General features: G+C 34.4%; 1 protein-coding gene across 2 annotated transcripts in view; it reads right to left on the bottom strand.

The window, feature by feature from the left end:
• The window catches only part of LOC123714016 (orexin/Hypocretin receptor type 1-like), a 105,245-nt gene extending 96,813 nt beyond the window's left edge, over positions 1-8,432 (bottom strand). For both annotated transcript variants that reach the window (XM_045668009.1, XM_045668010.1), the window contains exon 1: positions 8,275-8,432. The gene's annotated coding sequence lies outside the window, so the exon portion shown is untranslated. The remainder of the gene's footprint in view (positions 1-8,274) is intronic.
• Positions 8,433-19,941: the final 11,509 nt, after the last annotated feature.

The following is a 19,941-nucleotide window of genomic DNA, read 5'->3' as shown; positions in this document are numbered from 1 at the left end:
GAAACACTGACACTGCAATTCGTGCTGGAATAGGGCCTTAAGGTCTGTATTCCATATATTGTTACCGCTGACATACCGAAGAAACGTTAAACAATATTTAATTAGTATTTGGGCTCAGATGACGTACGCAAATTAAATTATAGATTATTTGCAGACGCTTCGTACTTTTGCACTTTTAAGTATTCAAAATTCAAACATGTTTTTGTGTTCAGGTTTTTCTGCGCTAAAATACACCAACAAAGTCTAAATGAACATAATAAATCTGCTTAATAGTAACATTGTGTAGCTGAAAAGTTTGTGTCTGGTTTCACTTATCTCAGGAGCTTTTTGTTTAGACTACGTATAGGATTTATAACATCACGTTAGTTTCAATGATAAATGTTGCAATAACAAAAAATTTAATTGCCCTGCATGATGCGTCATATACAAAAATGACGAATGGTAGATATGTTTCTTGTGCAAAAATCAAAAATATTTTTCACAGTGTATTTTTGAACAAATTTATATTTTGATGTGTATAAAATTAATTATATTTTGTTGACTTGTTTTATTTGGTACATTTTACCGAGTTCCTTATTAGTTTTATTACTTTTAAATTTGCATTTGAAAGAATAACACACATCGCGATAGAACACCAAAGTTTTGATTCCAAAATGCTTAGGAATAAATTAATTAACTCAAAGTTAATTCTGTCCTCCTTACTCCATATAAACATTCGGAATTCAATAGCTATTTGTATGTTTCAATTATTTTTAGGCATAGCATAATCTTAAAGGCTCTTATTGGTTCGGACCTGCAGCTGAGTTTCAGCATCAGACGTCAAGGCAAAATATAAAATACCATCCACAACACCTCGACGTCCATCGTTCGTTTCTTAACCCGGTTTTCCCGCGCACCACCACTATGTGGAACCAGCTGCCCACTGATAATTCCGAACCAATTGGACTTAAGCTCTTTCGAGAAAAGAGTGTAATTCTTAAAAGATGAGAGCCTGATGGCACTGTGAGTCTTCATGAGCTATCACTTAACATCAGGTGAGCCTTTGTACGCTTGCCGCTGTTACTTAAAATAAGATATTGATTACCATCCGTAACACCTCCACGTCCGTTGTTCCACAACTGAGCGTTTCTTAAGGCACTTTTCCCGCGCACCACCACTATGTGGAACCAGCTGCCCACTGATAATTCCGAACCAATTGGACTTAGGCTCCTTCAAGAAAAGAGCGTAATTCTTAAAAGATGAGAGCCTGATGGCACTGTGAGTCTTCATGAGCTATCACTTAACATCAGGTGAGCCTTTGTACGCTTGCCGCTGTTACTTAAAATAAGATATTGATTACCATCCGTAACACTTCCACGTCCGTTGTTCCACAACTGAGCGTTTCTTAAGGCACTTTTCCCGCGCACCACCACTATGTGGAACCAGCTGCCCACTGATAATTCCGAACCAATTGGACTTAGGCTCCTTCGCGAAAAGAGTGTAATTCTTAAAAGATGAGAGCCTGATGGCACTGTGAGTCTTCATGAGCTATCACTTAACATCAGGTGAGCCTTTGTACGCTTGCCGCTGTTACTTAAAATAAGATATTGATTACCATCCGTAACACTTCCACGTCCGTTGTTCCACAACTGAGCGTTTCTTAAGGCACTTTTCCCGCGCACCACCACTATGTGGAACCAGCTGCCCACTGATAATTCCGAACCAATTGGACTTAGGCTCCATCGAGAAAAGAGTGTAATTCTTAAAAGATGAGAGCCTGATGGCACTGTGAGTCTTCATGAGCTATCACTTAACATCAGGTGAGCCTTTGTACGCTTGCCGCTGTTTCATAAAATAAGATATTGATTACCATCCGTAACACCTCCACGTCCGTTGTTCCACAACTGAGCGTTTCTTAAGGCACTTTTCCCGCGCACCACCACTATGTGGAACCAGCTGCCCACTGATAATTCCGAACCAATTGGACTTAGGCTCCTTCGCGAAAAGAGTGTAATTCTTAAAAGATGAGAGCCTGATGGCACTGTGAGTCTTCATGAGCTATCACTTAACATCAGGTGAGCCTTTGTACGCTTGCCGCTGTTACTTAAAATAAGATATTGATTACCATCCGTAACACTTCCACGTCCGTTGTTCCACAACTGAGCGTTTCTTAAGGCACTTTTCCCGCGCACCACCACTATGTGGAACCAGCTGCCCACTGATAATTCCGAACCAATTGGACTTAGGCTCCATCGAGAAAAGAGTGTAATTCTTAAAAGATGAGAGCCTGATGGCACTGTGAGTCTTCATGAGCTATCACTTAACATCAGATGAGCCTTTGTACGCTTGCCGCTGTTACATAAAATAAGATATTGATTACCATCCGTAACACCTCCACGTCCGTTGTTCCACAACTGAGCGTTTCTTAAGGCACTTTTCCCACGCACCACCACTATGTGGAACCAGCTGCCCACTGATAATTCCGAACCAATTGGACTTAGGCTCCTTCGCGAAAAGAGTGTAATTCTTAAAAGATGAGAGCCTGATGGCACTGTGAGTCTTCATGAGCTATCACTTAACATCAGGTGAGCCTTTGTACGCTTGCCGCTGTTACTTAAAATAAGATATTGATTACCATCCGTAACACTTCCACGTCCGTTGTTCCACAACTGAGCGTTTCTTAAGGCACTTTTCCCGCGCACCACCACTATGTGGAACCAGCTGCCCACTGATAATTCCGAACCAGTTGGACTTGGGCTCCTTCAAGAAAAAAGCGTAATCCTTAGAGAGCCTTCTGGCAATGTGAGTTTCCATGGGCAGCGGTATTACTTAAGATCAGGTGAATCGTTGCCTGTTTGCCGCTGTTACATAAAACTATAGATAACTTTTAAAAAGTATTTTTTTAATTACTTTCTTTTGTTTTATTTACCTACTTCTACAAACATAAAGCCAACATTTAAAGACACCCTGCACCTCGACGCGTTTAAGATATTTTTATCATGCCTTGTTTAAAATTATGAATTTAACTTAAAGAAATTAGCAATGTTAGTTGCTGTTAATGTTAGTAGGCTGTTAGTTTCGTTTTTTAAGTACTATGTTATTTTACTTCTTTGTATTTTGTAATGACTGATATTTTGTAGAATATTTCTAGAGATATTTTTCTTCTATAGTCTATGTCTTACATCCGCATTCATAATGTTATGGTAATGAATGTGGACGTTTCGGCATCCGGAGTAATAGTGACCAATTTGTGTTTACTTCAATTTCTGTATACATTTTAGATAAATAAATTGAATTAAACTGCTTTTGCTTTATAGTACTTTGTATGCCCGATTTTTGTAGTTTTTTGGACTTAAATCATTTCATCAGTTACCTCACGATGCTTTTGAGTAATTTGCACTTTTTGCGCGAATGGATTGCAAAAAATCCGTTCGTTTGGGGTGTTCGACCTCTTAGTGAATTGTATGCCTAACCAGCATAGTGGTTTTAACTCTTTATACTAAGTAATTTAATTGTCAAAATATCTTTAGAGAGTCACCCACTGACCACAATTGCTGCAAAGCACTCGGTTAATGTTTTATATAAAGAAAATAAAACCAGTGGCGCTACAAACTTAAGATGTTTGCATCTGTATTGTGCTTATTTGTTTTTTCAAATAGGCAAGAAGGTGATAAGCGTTTTGTGTCTGCCATGCCCTTTTAGGGAATTACGCGGCTAGTTTAGCTTCACCTATAGATTATGCATTTATTATTATAATTTTTCTCCTAGGCCGTCAAAGCGGAATAACGGACCTAAACTATCCATGTAGATGGACCCTCGGTGGGCTGGATTAAATGCTTTCGTGAGCCGTACTTTGCCCATCACTGGTCTAAGCCATGCCGGTTCTCACAATGTACGTAAAAATGCACACATACAAGTCTATTGGTGCACAACCGGAGTTCCAACTTACGACTTCAGGGATACCCCCACCACTTCGTTACATTACGATATAAAAATTGAACATAATTAAATGAAAAGGAGGGCAACTGGCGTCCTTATCGCTTTCGAGCGATTTCTTCCAGGCAACCACTGTGATTAAAGAAAAAAAATGTATACAATTATATATCGGATATACGGTAGACTAGAAGTGCAAAAATACATAGTTATAAAGAAGAAACTAAACAGGAACAAAAAATAAACTAAACTGATACTGGATACATGAAAAACAAAAAGTAAAAATTGCACATGAATTACCATAATCCAATTCAAGGATCAGTCTCACGTCAGTTAGTAGTTAGTACGAAAGTTAGGGTTACGATGTGGACAAGTAATGTTTGTACAGAAGAAATTTAAAGAACGATAGAAAAAGGAGCTAAGCGCATAGGGACAGGAAGTGAATTCCATAGCCTAACTGCAAAAACCTTAAAGGAATCGCCAAGACAGGAGGATTCATGAGATGGGATTTCAAAGTTATAGTTTTCGGAAGAGCGTAAGCTATTGTTATGGGCTCCCAAAATTTGAAATCATTTTCGAGATAGGAAGGAGTTTTAGGGTTGAACAGGATGGAATATAGGAGATGGAGAACATGAGCATATACGTCGCTGACGAATGGGTAACCATCCTAGCCGCTTGCGGAACGCAGAGATATGGCCGTACTTTCTTAGCTAATACAAATCGGATACAGAAAGTTTGGAGACGATCCAGTTTATTTAGCAATTCCTCGTTTAGATCGGAGGAGCAAGAACCGGCGTAGTCCAGTAAAGGCAGGAGGAGAGATTATTATATAATTATTTGTTACGTACATTTTCGTTTATTTTAATTTTCTATTTGTAAATATTTAATTATTAACAACCAATGTGAAGAGACATAAAGCTCTACACGTTAACAGTCCACATGTGGCCTGCTCGCAGGTACAACTTTTTGGAGTTGTGGACGTACGGGAATAGTTGCGTATATGGCGCAGACTTGACAGGATATACATAAATCACTGAGAACAAAAAAAGTACTGGGAGATACAGCAAATCGTTTTTTTTAACACAATGAGTTAAAATTGGTCAGTATTCATCATATAAATGCAACTGGACATCAGGGGTATTTCCACTTTCATACTTAGGCCGTGAACCTCTTAAGTTTATCATTACCATGTAGTTTTTGTGAATACTGCATATTTGTGTGTTGGAAATAAATGTTAGTTTTTATTAGAGAATTATCCAAGTTTTTAATATATTAAATCGTTGTAAATTATCGAGAATTTTCTCATATAATTTCCAACCTACAATATTGAAGTTTACGACATATAGTAGCAAAAGCAATCTCGAACCAATAAGATATATGTCAAAACGTCACTTCTATTATGAAAGTGTGTAGTGGTAGAGCGGGTTGCCGAGTTTTATAAGAATGTATGTAAGTTTATCAGAAATCTTTTTATGTCTAATTATTAGCCTAGCTAGTCATATTTGCTTTTCCAGAAAACTTGTTTTTGACGTGCGATATGTGTAATTTTAAATATAGTTAATTAATTCACAATATTTATTATCTACTTTCTGTCGATATACGTATGTAAGGCACTCGTACGGCGAAGAAAAACATCGTGAGAAAACATATCAAATCATTAAGAAATTATGAAAATAATTTATCATCAATATTATTTACATCTGAGCGTTGTTTAACGCAAATTTTTCCGCGCATCGCCACTATGTGGAACCAGCTGCCCAGTGAAGTTTTTTCGAACTATTTCCACTAAGAGTTAGTTAGAGTACCAATTGTTAAAATGAGAGGCAATGTGGGTGTCTATGGGCGTGTCTATTGAAATACGCTTCGCAATATTCAATATAATATATATTATCGTAATATAGTAGTAGTATGCCTGATACTATCAAGATTTGCTACGATAAAAATACAATTTTATTAGATTACGCAGAGTTTATTACGCAAGTATGCAAGTTGCAAAAACCATGACGAATACTATGAATAAACATAGCGTTGATATTTTTTATAGAACAGGAGACAGATGGGTAGGAGGCCCACCTGATGGTGAGTGATACCACCGCACATGGACACTCAATACCAGAGGGGTTTAAAAAACATTAATGTGTAAAGGTACTACACAGTCAATGGCTACCTAAAACTCAACGCGTAGGAATAGTTTTCGTTTCATTTTTATAATTTGTTTCGTTATCTTTGAAGAACTGTGAATGTGTGTGTAATGGTGAATGTGGTAAATCACAGAATAGTGTACTTTGCTTTTGTAACTTTAATGACGTTGTGGGTTATGACATTTTCCTTTGAATAATTTTAATAGAGAGTAAAACTTGTTAAATTACTTGATCGTTCTTCTCACAACAAGGCCTAGTAGTTTTGTGAACGGATGCTTGAGTGAACTCTTTCACGAATTGTGTTAACGTTTTTGACATTCATAAGCATGCGCTAAGATGCATCTAAACTAAATAAAGGTATTTTGATTTTTGAGAATTGGTACGCTCTTTTCTTGAAGGTAACGTTAAGTTGCTTTGGAAACTTCAGTGGCCAGCTGTTTCAATATAGTGGTGGTGATACGTCGAGATGATACGGATGTAATTTCGATTTCTGCCACGAAGTCCGATGATCTTCTAGTAAGTTTGTAAGAAAAGTTAGGTAAATATTTTATTACTATATCCGAAAACATTTCAACAAAAATCACTCTCCGGTGCCTTAGACATGGTCCATTAATGTGAACCCAAACTGTTTATTAGGTATAGCTCGAGTAGGTTGAGCACTTGCACGCTGTTATCAATAAGTATATACAAAGAGAGTAGTTCGCCTCGTGTGCAACCTTCAGAGTGCAACTCTCATCAGGTTCGATCCCGATGCACCAATGGATATTCTATGTGCACATTTAACATTCGCTCGAACGGTGAAGGAGAACATCGTAAGGAAACCGGCTTGCCTTAGACCCATCAAGGTCTACTTGCCTATTAGATAGACAAATGATTATGAAACAGATATCTAATATTTGTATACAAAAATTGTGTTTATAAAAAAAATATTCCGATTTAATTGGGGAAAGCTGTTCTAAAACCAATAGGTTATAGGACACCAATACATATATACACTTTAGTTTGATAAAAGTTTTTTATTACGATAACAACTTGAATAAAATATGAAATAATTTTAAATTTGTTTTGGGACTTTTTTAATTAATACAACATATGTTGAGTGAGTTATATATTTACAGAAATAATGTATTTTTATATATGCCCCTGTCATATACGAAACTACAGCCATAAAGCTACTGCAGTCCATTAATACTTACGTTAGCAGGTGCCTTGAGTTTTTTAAATAAATCCCAGGGAAGAACTCAACTGGCTAATACCAAAGCCGTTTTAATTACAACCGCTTTAAAATTGTTTTAAATTTAGTAGATAATTAACAATCACAATAATTGTATAATCCACGGATAATCCGGTATTCAGTTCCGGATTCTGTTTAAAGGCTCAAAGTAACAAAGATAATCAATGTTTGAAGTTAAAAGCTTGCAAATTGGTCATTTTAATGTTTAAAAAAAGTATAATTACTTATACACAAAGCAGATGTGTCTAGATATTAAAAAAAATATCATTTTAATTTATCGACGTATTCAATAGAATCATGTGTTCCTCGTTTAAAAGTACCAAGAGGCCGGCGACGCACTCGCTCTGTATCATTTAACATCAGATGAGCTTGTCCGTTAGCCCTGGTCCTGGAAGAACTGGTCTTTAAAGAAATCACTTGAAATAGTTTCTAATTTTGTCATACATCCGTAATAACTGAAGTATTTAAAGCAGGCGGTAAAATTATAGATATACTATTTTTAACTTTTAGTTAGCTATAAGCCTGTGTGGTGGATTTTTAAATAGAGCTATTTAAAAATAGCTCTATCACAATCCTAGAAAATATAAAGCCGAAATTAATTCTAAAGAAGTGATGAAGTTAATCCGTACTTTAATGGAAAACTTTAGTGTTTTCTTGAGATTCAAGTTTAATACTTTTCGACGTTTGAAACTTGACTATTTATTTTTAATATGTAATTTAACATTACACTAAATAAAAATTGTTTGATGGCTAGACCGTCATTTGAAATTGAATAATCAATGAACTTATTATAAATTTAGTTTTCACAAAGATAATTATTCGTTTTATTATTATTATTACATTAAGAATATATGAATTAAATAACAGAACCTCAAAAAATCTTTTCCAATTTAAATACTATTTAAATTTATTGAAAAAGTTATTGTACGTTAAAAAAAGACATAATTTTGCATTTACTATTCCCTCTACAGATAAAATATAACTTACCCCTTTGTTTATAACAATAATCACAGTCCACTATAATACACTTAACACAATAATTATTCACAATCTTAAAACATTAATTGTTCGAATATTATTTCCCACGCGTAAACTCTAAATCGCGGACCAGAGTCAGGCATGCACCACGATCTGTGGAGCGTTTAGAACTGTTTTCCCGCGTACAATTGCGCCAAAACACCCACAGACTATAAAGGCGGTCACAGATAAGTCTGCGCAATAAACTTTAACTGTAGTTTGCGGGACGAGTGTTTAATTATCGTTTTTGTTACGTTAACAATACTCTACGTAATTTAAGTGATATTTAAGTTAGTATTATGTTTCTAATAAAACAACGCTTATATGAACACAAAATTGATTTTGATAAGGAGTATAATCCTTTTATTTTTACAAGAAAATCTTTTACAGTAAAGATTATCTATTTTTTAAATACATCAATAAAATATTATGAGATTTAATACAATAACATCCCATTCCACAGATATCGGGCAATCGGTCAATATTTTGCAAAATGTTTTCTCTCTTTTAATTCAGCATCGCAATTTACGAATACTGCTAGTATTCGGAAATTGAAAATAATAAAGAATATTAGAAGTTTTTATTTAATCTGATGATTTTTTTTTCTTATAAATATTTTTGGAGTACTAATATTGCTATTAAAATGGAGGTTTGTAATAGAAGGGTGATAAAGGGATATTGAAAACTAAACAATAGAAAAAAATACAAAACTTAAAAATTATTGTTGTTCCACCCGTAAAGTGGTATGTCTAGTTACCGATTCTCAGACCTACCGAATAAACACAAAAATTTCATACAAATCAGTGATTTAATTTCAAATTTTGTTTACAAATTAAATCTAAAACTATTCATTCACATTGCTATGTATACTTAACTGAATGTATATGAACGTCAATTTTGAATGAAAACATATGTCACAAGAACTTTATATATATATAGAATCCGCTATAGTATTTAATGCCTATTAAGATTAAGGTGATTAAGGTGAGTCTAATTGACTTAGATTGATCGTGAACCTTTTATGCCTGACATGACACAGATTTTGGGGTGCAGAAGATTTTCTACGCTGTAAGAGCCAATATTAATGGCATATATTTTTAGATAATTTTACACCTAGCTAGAAATTTCTAAACTTTGGATTTTTTAATGCTGAGAACACATTCAAATTTAAATAGAATTTACTAGAATTCTAATCTGTTAGTGCTCTTTTGAGATGCAAATTTGCCGAGTAAGATTGATCGCAGCGTCATTATTGAATTAGTTCGAAACATGATTCCTTAAGGTGGAATAAAAGCTTAGACTGACTGTGACTTAGCCCCCTGGGTTTAACAGTTTGGCTGTAAAGTTCATAGGCTCACATAGACAAAAACGTTTTTTATAGAATTTGATTTCATTATTAAAATTCGCTTTCGAGAGCAAAACAACGATTGTAGCGGTCATACAATTTTTGAATACAATTTTAAAGTCTTCTTCGTCTTTATCCTCAAAATAGGTTACAGTTTCAGCGATAAACTCTTCATCAGCGCAAAATTTCTGTCCAGCGAGCATCTCTTAGAATAAGAATAGTACGCGGGAGCAATTCGTAGCCCTGTTGATGGAATTGAACTCATTCAAACACTAAGAATTATTAAATCGTTGTGGTTTTTGGACCATTGTGAGCGCGACAACAACAAGCGCCATCTATATGTCAGCCTACGAACTTTTCAGTCCACATTAAGGACCAAGGTCATTAAAAGGTAAAAACACTTGGCATTGTTAATCATTATCGTTATTGTGATTATTATGTAAAAATTAATGACCCCCATCAAACGCACGCGCTCCATTCAAATACATTATTTAACCGAAATATATAATAAAAACAAATTTCTTCGACAAAAACCTGTGACTTAGCGTCTGAAATATTCAAAAATAATAAATAAAAAACACCAAAAAACTGAGGAACAAATAGGCTTCTTTTTACCTCAGTGTCAAGTAGGTTTTTGGACAGCTTTTTCAATATGCCAAAGGTTGCTTTTGGTACCTCAAGGGACCGTAATGGCTCCTTAGACTGGAATGTGTGTAATAACGGGAGTTAAACACGATATTGTATGATTTATCATTTTTAGTTTGATAGGTACATGTAATACGCGTTAATACTTTTTCTGGTTTCTTGAACTTTGATTGATATGTATGTCTATACAATATCTCGAAGATATTAAGTTCGTTCTCCGACGAAAAAATATTAGGTCCCTTTTTTCTCGGTCTACTCCCCAAACATAGTGTCCAGGCATTACCATCTCTTAAATTTATAATATTGCCAGTGATGGCATAGTGGTTTCAGCGTGCGACTCTCAGTCCTGGGCTCGTAGATTCCATCCTGGGCTTGCACCAATGGACTTTATATGTGCATATTTAACATTTTTGATGAATGATAACATCGAGATGAAACCAGACTGCCTTACCTCTAGAAGTCGAAGGCATGTGTAAGGAGGGCTGATCACCTACTTGGGTTGTATACATCATTATATCACTTTGGAGCGCTTAGTTATGATGAAATTTTTAAATAAAAAATGTGTGCGTGTACTAGTGTACACACGTAAGATGTGAAACTTCTTTATGACATTATTTTTCAAAAAATGATCTACTATATGCAACTTTACAGAAATCGGTTAAATTACATAAAATTTAACAAAATCCTTTTATTATCATAGAAATGAATACAAATAATACAATTATTTCATTTTACCTTAGTACTACTAAGATTATAACATAATTTTATTAATATTAATAGAATGATTACTATTGTTATCATTATTATATATTTTTGTTAGTAATGCCTTCGAATCTCTTCGAATCAAGTGTGGTAGGGACAAGAAAAAGATGGCACGCAACCGAAAAATGTTTATTATTTAAATTAAAAATTGCGACATTTTCTGCAACTCCATGGAGACCTTTCGCCGAGTCGTTTTAGAAACTTTGCCGTGTTAATTATCTGCTATTAATACTATTTTCTTTATTCCGAAATAATTATGTATATACAGTGTATATTCGAGGTTGTTTGGCCCATGCGACTTGAATACAAAGAGTCCTTCGTCAGTTGTGTAGTGCGTGCGTACTGCTACTACATTGTGAAGATTTTGCATAGATCTTGTTGGCGCTGCGCCTTCGTAAGATCTCTTGTCATTTTAACACAACTATATCCTTTACAATAACATATTTTCGTAAGTGTTGATTGTCCTTTTTAATATGTTTCATGTTTGAGAGCAAAAATAAAAAAAAACTAAAAACATTACTTTAATTTTTTAAATTAGTAAAATTATTGATAGTTAATTTTTTTTATCGTTAAAGAGGATACTTTTCACCTGCGTATCGCGACAGAAGACGTTTTGATTAATCCACTCTCTTAAATTGTAAAGATTGCTTTAGAGCATGTCTTGTATATCGACAATAAGCACCGAGCGGGAATCTTCATTTCTCGCTATAAGATCGTTTGCTTAATAGGGTTTCGACGAACTCTGGTTTTAACAGCATTAACACCCTTTGAAGTTTTAACAGCCCTAACAGCACGCGGCCGCCCCGACTTTTCTGGTCTTCGACAGATGAAGTGTAGATGTATCTGTTAATAGTACGATAAACGAACATACGGCTGATACCAAGCTTTTGAAATGTCTGGAACATGACCGACTGCTCACTTTGTGCAAGGCGATCACTAAAACCCTATTTTCTTTACACCCAATTCCATATTGTAATTTGATAATGAACACGAAAAAATATATGAAATGGCGCCAATTCGATATGTGTTTTTAAAATAATATACGTGTTCTAAATCCAAATGATTAAAAAGTTAAAAAAGAAGTGTAACATTATTTATGGCCAGACTAATTATAAAAAATAAATAAAACTGAAACTTTTATATATAACCTTTGTTATAGTCTCCGCTGAGAACATCCAACCAAGTTGAGGACCAATTTCTTCAATAACCTGTGCTACGAACAAGTTTCAGCTGAGATTAGTCCCTAGTTCTTAAACTTTCGTCTGTTTAATAGAATTGCTTGCTTTATAATGATAAAATAATAATCGTGTAATAGACTGAATTTTTTAATTAATAATAATGAGCCCGCATCTTGCCTTATTTTTCTGTCCAGAGTAGTATCAATAGAGCTATACGGGGAAATGTCTTAAGATTTACTATGGATTTATTTATTAAGTTTTATTGATTTTCTATATTTACAGTAACTTAATACTAATACAATAGAAAACTATTAATATAAAAATTAAACCAAAAACAAGTAAAAACCTAAAACATAAACCTCTTTATAACTAATAATAATATTAAGGGTGTGCAAGACACGCGTAAATGGTGCTTCAATGGTCCGAGGTAAGCAATTGCGACCTCTTACCATGCCGAGTGTTATTATTAGGCACACGCAGCCCCAGTCTCTCCAACATTTTCGCATTATATATTTTACCTTCAAAAATATTTAAAAGGATGATAATGCATCACTACTTATAGTTGGTTAATACTGTTAATGAGCCAGCACTGGCCTAGTGGCTTGAGCGTGCGATACTCATCCCTGAGGTCGTAGGTTCGGTCACCGGCTGTGCACCAATGGATTTTCTTTCTATGTGCGCATTTAACATCAGCTCGAACGGTGAAGGAAAACATCGTGAGGAAACCAGCTTTCCTTAGACCCAAAAAAGTCGACGGCGTGTGTCAAGCACAGAAGGCTGATCACTGAAGCCTTATTCGATTTACAAATTATCATGAAACAGATACAGAAATCTGAGGCCCAGACCTAAAAAGGTTTGATTGATTATTATTATTAATACTGTTTATAGTGTAAATCATTGTTATTAGAACAATTCCCATCTTGGGTAAGTACATCCTCTATTTCCCTTCAATGTTCTCTGTTTTTGGTTTCGTCCAGCTACTTTCGGCGAATCCGCGACATTATTCGCCTATCTTTGCCGTGGTCTGCCAACGTTATTTTGGGGCCCTTTATAGCCTGTAATACGTAGCGTTTGTTTGTCTGTGTGAGTAAGTGACCTGCCCAACATTTAAACAGAATTGGATACCCAAAATTAAATTAATAATATACTATCATTACTATCAACAGACGCCAAGGCAGAATACAAAATACCATCCGTATCACATCGACGTCAGATGTTTCACAACTGAGCGTTTCTTAAGGCATTTTTTGCCGCGCACCACCATTATGTGGAACCAGCTGCCCACTTTAAGTATTTCAGAACCAATTCGATTGGGTCAAGAAAAGAGCGTACCAATTCTTAAAAGGCCGGCAACGTACTGCGAGTTTTCTGGCAATGTAAGTGTCCTCCAGCCCGTTTTGTGTGCCACTACATTACGTTACTGGAAACTAAACATAAATAAATATAAAATAAAATAAAATAATAATAAAAAATAGCCGTTTTGTCATTGGTCATATAAATTAACACGGAACGTGATTCTCATTTAGTTCTAAGTATTACCTAATTCTTTCGGAATGCGATAAGCAGCAATTACTTAAAAGAGGTCAGCCAAGTACCAATTACAAAGTAAGGATATGATTGAGGAAAATTTCTTCATCATCTGTCTACTTTGGCGGCTTAAAACATTTTGTAACCAATATATTTGACTAAAATATTTTTTGCAACATTCTAAACCTACTTGTTGCAGCAGTGTTAATCTAGTAGCTTCAGCGTGAGACTCTCATCCCTGAGGTCATAGGTTCGATCCCTAGCTATACACCAGTGGACTGCGCATTTAACATTCACTCGAACGCTGAAAAAAAACATCGTGAGAAAACCGCCTTGCCTAAGAAAGTCGACGTTTGTCAGGTCACTTGCCTATTAGATTCACAAATTGAATTCTAAGGCCCAGACGTAATAAAAAATGGGATTTATATATAGTTATACCTAAATTATGCTAAGAAATTTATTGATATATTAATTACGAACATATATTATCCTTTATTACTTACTATATTTACTCGATTACCGTAGTCTCTTAACATCAAAGAAAATGGAGTCTTCTTAGCTTATTCATTATTTTTTTTTAATATGTTATTAGATTCTTATTAGAGACCTTATGAACCAAACGGGCTGGAGTGATACCGCATCGAATTGGTTCGGAAATAAGTCAGAAGGCAGCTTGGTTCACACATAGTGATGCCCGGCAACTGACTTAGGAAACGCTCAGTTGTGGAACGACGGACGTCGAGCTGTTACGGATGGTATTTTGAATTCTGCCTTGAAAAAAATAAATTAATGGCGCTACAACCTGTTTTATGCCTGGGCCTCAGATTTTGTATCCGTTTCATGACCATTTGTTAATCGCATAGGCAAGTAAGTGATCGGCCTCCTGTGCCAGACACACGCCGTCGACTTTTTGGGTCTAAGGCAAAACGGTTTCCTCACGATGTTTTCCTTCACCGTTTGAGCTAATGTTATGCGCACATAGAAAGAAAGTCCATTGGTACACAGACGGGGATCGAACCTACAACCTTAGGGATGAGAGTTGCATGCTGAAGCCACTAGGCCAACACTGCTCAACTTCTGCCTTGACGTCCAGTAATAAAACTCAAACATACATGATAGCTACATAAGTGCAATAAACAAGAGAAAACCCACTTATGTATATCGCTTATGGATTTTCATGACAAATTCGTAGTTAAGCGATTTACCACTTTGAAGGCAGGAAAATACCACTAAAGCGGAATAATTGAGTGAAAATCAGCGCTGGTTTGCCTCGAGCTAAGCCTTTCGTTCGAAATATCTTGTTTACAGTAGTTATTATATGTGTAGCAATCAGTTAACGCTATCTATATTTGTAATAGTGGTGTTGATTTCAACAACTTATCTCTGGGGTCGTAGGGTCGAACCCCGGCTGTGCACCAATGGACTTTCTGTCTAATTAAAATTAAAATTGGTACCATTTATTCATTTCGGTGAAGCAATGTTCAGTCATGAACGTCAATAAAGAAATACTTATGAAATGATAAATGCTTCTATTTTTTCATTTAGTGCCAGTTCTCAAATCAAGGGCGTAGAACGGATAAGAAAAGAACTGGCAATAAACTCTCCGCCACTCTTTTTAATCGCCAAGTTTTTGTTTTACACAATGTATATAAGCTGCAACTATTACAACATGTTCCACATGACATCTTACGTCTTTAATAATGAAAAAAAAATTAAAACAAAGATTTGTCCTCATCAGCAGTTGGTATGGTGAAATAGGAGCACGCACTTACATTCTTGTATAATGCAAGGAAACTCGTCCAGAACCGGGGATGCCTGAAAAAAAATTAATAAAATAAAAATATTATATTGAACTTCTTTCTATTTTTTTTATACAATCTACAAAAGCTGTATTAGTAGAAAACAGCACAGTTTCATCAACATGCACTATATATATATCTTTTGAATAAGTATAGAGTCTATATCAAATGTAAAAATATTCTAGCTGTCCATAACGTCATCATAATAAGGACAACGATTTTAAACTCACCGTCCAGATATTAACATTCGCAATTCTAAAGGCGTCAATGATTTTGTATGAAAATTGTTTAGAAAATACATTGAGAAATAACCAGAGCACAAAAATACTTTTGTAACTTTGAAGAGCGAAATAATGTTTATTGTAGGTCCGGGGATTTTTCCTTAAAAGGCTTTTAGAATCGTTTGATGTGACATTACGGTGTGATATAACTATATAATACTTGTCTTTGAAATTTATATTTTACCTTGTAAGGATTTATTTGTTGATTTATTAATTTAGCAAAAATGTTCGGTTAAGTATTTTTATTTATTCGACTATATTTTCAATTTATTAATTATGATATAAAGTTAGTAGTGTTGTTTTAGTAGTAAAACGATTTACAAGCTGTGAACGTTTTTTTGCCCATTGTCACTCTCGAAACGCACAGGCTAACATACTTGTCACACCGCTGGTATCTGCTGTCATTTTCATTATGTCACAGAGCTCGTAAATTGACAACGTCAAACGTCATTTGTTTGTCAATTGTTTATTCGATTAGCCAATATTAATATAATTACAAATTAATTACTATTTTTTATAGTACTAGTAATTACTTAGTCATTATTAATAAAAATTATTAATTATGTCGAATGAATGGCGTCACTAGGCGTCAGCTGTCTTTGTCTCGATGTCAGAGATTCTATAAATGTTACTAACATCAAAGTCAAATTAGTTCAAAACCGTTAACATATGTGGTTTATTAATAACGACTATTTTCAGTCCATAAAGTCATAGTAATTCCATAGTTAATATTATTAAAAGTAGTTTATTATGTCAGAACAATTGCGTTAGTAAAAGCGGGCATTGTCACTATAATTTAATAACATCAAATTGAAATTAGTTTAATACTAGTGAGTTATTTGATTTGTCAATATTGCTACGACACTATTAAGAGTTATTAAACAATGAGATGCTTCAGAGGCAACCATATTGTTTGTATTTAAGAAACAATAATCCCTAACATGACTAATCGAACCAATAAATATTGAAATGAATTGGCGCGATTCCAATATTTTTTAATAACTACAATTTGGTGCTAAATCCCTTTTTTATTGAAAATTCTTGATGTTACTATTAGTACCAACTTTCAATTATTGGTATTTAACAATTAAAGGGCGTAGTTACATAGTTCACCAGTTCGCAAAAGAACTAGTGAAGCAGACCGTGGAAGACTTCCAGCCATTACGGTGATTCCAGCATCGGTGTGCGCAGGCTAATTCTACCATTCTAAAGGGTCGACACGTAGCTAAATCTATTAATTTTAACATTCTGGAGTCATATTAATGATTCGATATTTCGACATACTGGAAGTCCACAACATACCACAACACAAGTTTATAAGAGCTAATAAATAATAGAAGCAGCAGTGGAGGTATATTAGCTTATCCTGAGGTCGTATATTCGATCCCTGGCTGTGCACCAATGGATTTTCTTTCTATGTGCGCATTCAACATTCTCTCAAACGGTGAAGAAAAACATAGTGATGAAACCGTCTTGCCTCACCCTTAAAATATGACGACATGTGTAAGGTAGGTCGATACCTACTAGCCTATTAGATTGACAAATGATCACGAAACATGACATGATACAGAAATCTGAGGCCGAGGCCTAAACAGATTGTAGAGCCACTGATTTATTTTATTAATAGAAGAATATAATTTTCAAGCTGAATGCATTTATGAGCTGCAATCAAATTACTATCTACATTCTACCAATTAGGCTTAGTAGAACCTTATTCAGGGCCGGATTTAGGAGAGGGCAACGACGGGGCCCTCACAATAGAGACTCCGAAAAAAAAAATTAAATTCCGACTAGTAAACAACTTTTCTCTTGTTTGTTTGTTCTTATATCTTTGTACAAACATAATTATATTCTTAAATATTAACAGAAATCATTGATCTGTATTCATATATTTTATATGTTTGTTAAATACTCAAAGAATCTACTTGGTTTCACAGTAATTAACAATTAATGACTATGAAAATAGGAAAATAATTTGTGGGGGCCTCCATTCCTTTGTTGTCCCGATGCATCCAGACATCTTAATTCTGCTCTGACCTTATTTATTTCAGATTTTTTAACTGACGGAAGTTAGTGAATTCTTTATCCAACTCCAGAAGAATTCAGATTCTAATTAAATTCCGTTCATTAGTGATATCATTTTAAATTTAGCACATTTAATTTGATGTTATGGCTTAACTAGTAATTTCGCCGGAGTTTGAACTTACTGCCTTAGGGATAAAGCCACGATGAAAACCTCTAAAGAAACTTCTAACCCTTCAGCACAGTTTTTCCCCAAGCCTAGAATTGCGGCAGTCATATATGTATTTTTTTAGATCTATAGAATTTAATACACAAAGTTACATATTTAATAAAGGAAGAATAAAATCTCTTTCAAGTAATATGAGAAGCTGAACTATTCCTGCTTAGATTGAAAAACTACGTCAAAGTGTATCAAAGAGGTAGCGCTTTGAATTGAATATTTTAGAAACGGTCCACATTTGTAAGGGAATGTCAAAGTTACACGAACTTAGTCATATTCGTATACACCTATGTAAGAACAACTTTTTATTTACTCATTTATTTAAAGGAAAATACACCTTACCATATTACATTTGATTATGACAACTTAGAATATTGAATTACTACAATTTGCCGACCAACCAACAAAAACACTCTGCCCTAGCAGGCGACCTTACATTAACAAGAGTGCACAATAAGAGAATAATATTTACAGACGAAACAAATTAACAAACATACGAAATTAATTCAAGAAAATTACATAATAACAAATTCTAATTTAAACTATAGGCACTAACAAATTATAGAACTTTTGTCAGTTCACTCAAAGGACAATTAGAACGGTCCGTTGTCCTATGTAATTCGTTAACTTAATTAATACGCAATTATATACAAATTTAAAATGTATGTAAACAATTCCAACAAAAGAAGCCGTGTACGTCTCTAAGAGGTATCTGTACAGTTGCTGCTGACTGCCCAAAAGGCCAGTTGACTGAAAAAGTAGATCTTTGATAGCGCAACCAAGGGGTAGAATGCTGCCATGGATGGGAATATTGCATGAAATTTTTTAGAAGTCATGACATTATTCTGCATCGACAGGACTTATCTGACATAATTAAGTGTTGTTCTTTATACCTCTAGAAGATAAGATCAGAACGAACCCGCGGTCTAATTTTGTGGATTCAAATTAGTAACAATAAATTTTTCTATTACTTATATACAAACGCTAATTTTGGTACCAGCGGTCATTCCGATTTATTATAATTAAATAGAAACCTATATGGTTCACAGTTTTTTTCAAACAACATAAAACAATAATTATGCTATTAAAAAACTAAAGTTCACAGACAATCTTTATATGTTCTCTGTTTCATATCTGTTGCTCATGTTATTATACTTTTTTTCAGTATCTTGAAATATTTGTGGAATTTCAGGGAAGATTAACACGGTGAGAAACATAAATAATAAGTAATTTTTAATTACTATAATAGATGAGGCAAAGATAGTCGGAAAGTCTTGCAGCGAGGTGAAGTACGATTACAAGCTACGAGTTCAAAACCGAACCGAACCGAACGAATTTTTTGGAGTGAAACTTCTTTATCGGCGTTGGAAAAAAGTTACCGTCACATTTTTCCGTTATTTGTCACATTTTTCGGTTACCCGTCCCGTATTTTTGCGATACGCACCATCTTTTTCTTGTCCCTACCACAGTTGATTCGAAGAGATTCGAAGCCACTAACAAAAATATACAATAACGATAACAATGATAGTAATAATTCTATTACAATTAATGAAATTCTGTTATAATCTTAGTAGTAATAAGGTAAAATGAAAGAATTGTATTATTTGTATTCATGTCTATGATAATGAAAGCCTTTTGTTAAACTTTATCAAATAACTTTATTTAACCAATTTCTGTAAAGAAATAAGGTCATAAAGAAGTTTCATTTCTTACGAGTATATACGTGTATACACGCATACATTTTATTATTATTAGACTATGTATTATAATAATAAAATTTGTGCGTGTACTATACTGTATATTACTTTGTTCGTAATAAATTTTAACATCTTTTTCATAAATATTCATCGCACTTATT

This window comes from Pieris brassicae, chromosome 9, assembly GCF_905147105.1.
Source record: "Pieris brassicae chromosome 9, ilPieBrab1.1, whole genome shotgun sequence".
NCBI classification, from domain to species: Eukaryota; Metazoa; Arthropoda; class Insecta; order Lepidoptera; family Pieridae; genus Pieris; species Pieris brassicae.
This window is presented reverse-complemented; position numbering and strand designations above follow the sequence as displayed.